Genomic DNA, 5,767 nt, shown 5'->3' with positions numbered 1-5,767 from the left:
GAGGGTTTTAGGGTTTTCAAAGATCTTCAAGAGAGGAGGTTTGGTACATTTTAAGTAAATGTAATATTTTTTAATTAAATTTTTTGTTTTTATTTTTTAATTAATATTTGCTATTCCAAATACTTCTACTTAATTATCTACTAATCGTTGATTTCATCCCATCAGAGTTTTTCCTTTTAATTTTTTAGGTATAAATGTAATATTTTTAATTTCTAAATTCAATAAAATTATTTTACTTTCAATTGATTGGTTCAATTATTTAGGGTCTTGTCAAAGCGGATTTATAAAAAGCACTACCCTATATTATATAAATTAAATTAAAATGGTTTTAATAATAAGTATTTTATATTAAAAAATATCGATGAAAAAAATTATATTAAAAAACTATTGATAGAATATAATTTTAAATAAAATTATTTTTACTCATAAATTATTTTATATTAAAATAATTTAATTTTTAAAATATTTAAATATGAAATACTTTTTATAAAATATAAACATAATTAATAATCTTTATTATTAAATTTTATGTTTAATAATACTCTATTTAAATATGAAATAGTTTTTTAAAAATATAACTAGAATTTTTTTTTATCTTCATTATTAATTTTGTTTTACCTATAGTAGTTACTAATTTACTTAATAAAAAATACAATTATAATATTTTAATCTTTATTATTATTTTTGTTTTATCTATAGTAGGTACTAATTTACTTAATTAAATATTCTAATTTATGGCAAAAAAAAGTCACTATGTGGCACTTGCTATAAGTTGTTGGTGTAGTTGACTTTTTAAAAGATAGATTGCAATGTTAATTGTTGTAATTTTAAGAAAACTTTGATGACATATTTAGTAGTTATGATTGGTCCTTAGCTTTTATAAGGGAGGGAACTAATATTTTTGGTTGTCCTCTTTCATACTTTAGCCGACAGGCTATATGCGGGAACTTTTTCTCGTAAAATTACTTTTTTGGCCAAAAAATTGTTAGCCTCTGACCAGTAAATTGTCAGCCCTTGTTGTTAATAATTTTCCAACCGATTTTCATTTCAATCCACATTCTTTTTTCTTTTTTTTCAAAAAAAGGAAAAAATTTATTGAAACCAAAAAGAAGAGAGTTACAAAGAAACCAAGGCCAACTAAACCACTAGCCCCATAGCCAACCTACTAACAGAGACAACCTTAACCTCCAAGATGAACATACATATCTTTCATAACAAGATCTTCCAGCAAATCAGAGTACTCACGAGACAAATGACTCCAGTCCTTGACATCCCAGGCTCCTGTGTGCTCAGAAGCCCATTTAACCAAACAGTTTGCTACCTTGTTCCACTCTCGATGGATGTGACAAAATGTAACCTGATCTAAAGATCTGCTCCTTTCAATGATCCGGTAGACCACACCCACTAGTTGCCAACTCTTATCCTCCTCTGTCACTCTTCTATTTAGCAAATCAACAACCACTTGTGAGTCAGACTCACAAATGATCTTTTTCCTTCCCAGAGCACAACACATCTCCAAGGCATGAAGGATAGCCAAGGCTTCCATAAGATTATTAGTGTGATGTCCCTTATGGGGGGGGGGGGGGTTTGTTCACTAACCTTTTTCTTGGCATGATGAATCACTCGAGAAGTAAAGCAATGAGAGCTACTACCCTCCAGTCCCAGCTTCTAAATAATAGGCAGGTCACCAAGATCCACTTCACAAGGTATATCACACTTAGCTAAAAGGGTTTCCTGAAGTCCGCTAATAACTCGCATCCATATTTGATGACTCGTCATACTCTTATCTTGAAAAATTCTTATGTTCCATTCTAGCCAAATTTGCCAAAGAATAAAAGTAGGGCCAAAATCCCAAGCAACGTGCAGAAAAGAAGCCTGAGCAAGGGGATATCCCAATTGGTCCCAAATCTCTAGCAAGGTAGAAACATGAAAACAAGGCCTACTCCAAATTCCCCACCAACAATGCCAAATTTTTCTCGAGAATGGGCACAAGAAAAAAATATGAGAGGAGGTTTCTTTGCTACCCTTACACAGAACACACATAGAAGGGCCCTGAAATCCCCACTTGCATAATTTATCTCAAGTGAGACATCTATTCAGGACCACCAACCACATAAAAAATTTGCACTTGGACAAGACAAGTTTCTCCAAACTTGCTTACATCAAGGCACCCCAACATCCCCAAACACCTTAACAAGCTCACGATATCAAGAGGTAACAAAGAATTTACATTTCAGGTTAGGTCCCCAAGCAAGCTTATCCCTATCCCTTGAAGAGCTACACACTCTTCTAACAAGGATTTTTGTCAGCTCCTAATGCTCCTCCTCATAGCCTCCTAGCGGCCATTCTTGTAGCTCTTTCCAGCTAAAAACATTAATTTGTCCCAACTGTCGTAAGACTTTGTAGTCCTCCACTTTGGTCCATCCAGCTTCCAGAAAAATGTTACTCAAAGGGCGAAGATGAGGGTACTCCAAAAGAAGATTTGGGAACCCATCCCATGAGTCAATCTAGAATAAAGCCTTGGAGCCTTTATTGTAGATCCAAAATAATCCATGTTTGATAAGCTTGGCCCCTCTTTTAAGGGTGCACCAAATAATAGATCCTTTACCCTCAAGCTTATATCGGGGGATATCATAATTCTCAACCCCTCCCCCCCTCCCACCCCCCAAGTACTTAGCTATGATAATTCTAGCCTTTTTGTCTATAATTGGAGCCAACCCGAGACCCTTTTTTTAGAATTAGTTGGAGAATTAACCTACCACCTCATGTACAACTTGGCCACCAAGGCTTGACCCATGAGTCTAGTCTACCTAAGACCAAGGCCCCCTTCTTGTTGAGTTCTACAAACTAAATCTCACTTTACTAGACTCCATTTCTTGGTCAATAAATTACCAACCCATAAAAATTGACGAGATGTGGAGTCAAATTCCTGAATGAAGCTAGATGGGGCAGCTTGCTCAAGACACCTGTGAATAGGAAGAGTTGAATAACAAACTTCAAAAGGGTCACTCTCCCAGCCAAAGATAACCACCTATAAGTCCAATGGGAAACCTTGTTACGAAGCTTATCTAGAATTTCATGCCAAAACCTACTTGGTAGTGATCCAACAGCAATGGGAATACCAAGATACATCAGAGTCAAAGCCTCAATCTAAAAGTGTAAAATTCTAGCAATTCTAATTTGTATAGGCTTAGGAATATTAAAGAAAAAGATGTAGGACTTATCTTTGTTGATTCTCTACCCAGAAGCCACCAAGTAAATATCCAAGGCCTTCCTAAAGTTTTCAACCTCACTAACTCTGGCAAGATCCATTAGAGCAGTGTCATCAACAAACTATAAGTGAGAATGAGGGAGAAGTCTATCTCCCCAACTTTGTCCCTGAATCAACCCTTGACTCATTCTAGCCTTGATAAATCTCCCCAAGCCTTCAACCATGAGAATAAAGAGATAGGATGAGAGGGGATCCCCCTGTCGAAGACCATGAGAAGCTCCGATGAGTTTAGATGGTTCACTGTTAATAAGAATTAAAAAGGGCACAAAGGTAATGCAACTTTGAACCCATTGAATCCACTTAGAACTAAACCCAAAGACTTTTAAAACCTTCAGCAAAAAGGACCACTTGACTCTATCATAAGCCTTGGCTAGGTCCAGCTTAAGGAACATGGCTTTCTCTTTAGACATGGCTTTCTCTTTAGACAAGTGCATAGAATGAATAGCTTCAGTAGCAACCATGATCCCATCCAAAATCTGCCTCCCAACAACAAAACCTCCTTACTTCTTAGAAATTAAGAATCTAAGCCAAGGCTTGAGCCTCTCAGCAATCACCTTGGTAATGATTTTATAGACAACGTTACACAAAGAAATCGGTTTAAATAGATTCGCACAATCAACCCCTTCACACTTTGGGATAAGGGCAAGAAAAGTGACATTCATAGCTTTCAGCATCTACTTATTTCTTTGGGATTCTAGAACCACCTCCATGAGGTCCATCTTGACAATGTCCCAAAATTCTTTATAGAACTTGATAGGAAATCTATCAAGTCTAGGAGCTTTACCTTTCTTCATCTAGAGAACAATCCCCTCAAGCTCCCCCAAAGTAACAAGCTTAGTGAGAGAGTCGTTCATAACATTAGTAACCAAGGAAGGAATGCAACCCAAAATCAAATCCTCCTCCATTCTAGCCATTGGAGTATCCTCAATAAACAAATTTGAGAAGTACTACACAATCTCTCTAGAGATCGAGGTAAAAGAAGATAAGGTGTGTCCTTTTGAGGATTTCAGAGAATTAATGGAGTTACTTTGTCTCCTGTCCTTTATAGAGTTATGAAAAAAAGATGTTTTCTTATCTCCCTCCTGGAGCTAGTCAATGCGGGATTTCTATTTCTAAAAGATTTCTTCTTGAAGTTCCCATTCCTTTAGGTCCTTGATAGCTTTAGCCTCTAATTGAAAGTATTCCTTGGATAACCCATAATCCCTAATCTTGTGAGTGACAACATCCAAGTGAGATTGAGTTGCTACCTTAGCCCTGAAAACATTACCAAAGCACTGTGTATTCCATCTCTTCAACATATACTTCACAAATTGGAGCCTCTTGGAAAAAGAAAACATTGTCATCCCAAAAGTTGGCTTACCTCTTATCCACCAATTAGCAATATATTCATGGAGGAAAGAGTCTCACAACCACATAAGTTGAAATTTAAAAGAAGGATTGTTGGTGGTTCTAAAAGGAGAAGCTGAGAGAAGAATAGGCCAATGATCATAGCCTCTCCAATCAAGAATCTTATAACTGGTATTCCAACTATCCCCCACCCAAAAATAGGACACAAGAAATCTGTCAAGCCTTTCCAGAATATTATCTTCTCCCCAACTTATGTTGTTCCAAATAAACAAACCATTGGATGGCCTGATATCAATTAACCTAAGGAGGTCTATGTTATCTTGAAGGAGGCTAGAAGACTGCTCCAATCTACCAACACAACCCTTTTTTTCAGTCAAACTCACAATAGCATTGAAATCTACCCCCCCTCCCCAAAGAATCTAGGGATGATAAGGGGCTAGGGACCGCATCAATAGAATATGCTGCCAAAGTTTAACCTTCCTAGGAAGGTCAGTAGAAGCATAAACATTGGAGAAAAGGATGGGTTCTCTTGAGTCTAGACTAGTAGCAGCCATAAATAGAGAGTGACTACTAGACATCCACCACTGAGGAACAACTTTATAAGGATCCCAAAGGCAAGCTAGTCCACCAGAATTACCTTGAGCCTCGATGCTCTAACATTGTCCTTTGCCCCAAATCTTACAGGCCAAGTTCAGCATACCTTCTACTGACAACTTAGTCTCCTAAATAAAAACTACATTAGGAGAATGAAATCGGATCAGCTCTTGAATAGCCTTTTGTCTAGGGATACCATTCAACCCCCTCACATTCCATGAGAGCACAATCATTTCTAGGGTGGTGAAAAGCGAGAATCAATAGTCTTCACCACCTCGGATTCCACTAAAATCTCACCCACCATTTTCACTTTCTCCTAATCCTTCTTCCGACCCACTTTAGGGGGCCGATTTGGAATAACTTTCTTGATCATTTTCTGTTGAACTCCTAAAGCCAGGGGAGATCCTTTCCTCGTACCAACCTCTAGGGATTCCTTTTCCACTCTTGCCAAAGAGCTACTCAACCTTGTACCATCCTTAGCCAAATTGCTTTCAGTTGACCCAAGAGCCCTTAAAGCCAACAAGGTGGTATTCGTATCCATAAGTGGGTCCATTC

Source organism: Cupressus sempervirens, chromosome 9 (assembly GCF_028749045.1).
Source record: "Cupressus sempervirens isolate cs-2001-9-10 chromosome 9, ASM2874904v1, whole genome shotgun sequence".
Lineage (NCBI taxonomy): Eukaryota > Viridiplantae > Streptophyta > Pinopsida > Cupressales > Cupressaceae > Cupressus > Cupressus sempervirens.
This window is presented reverse-complemented; position numbering follows the sequence as displayed.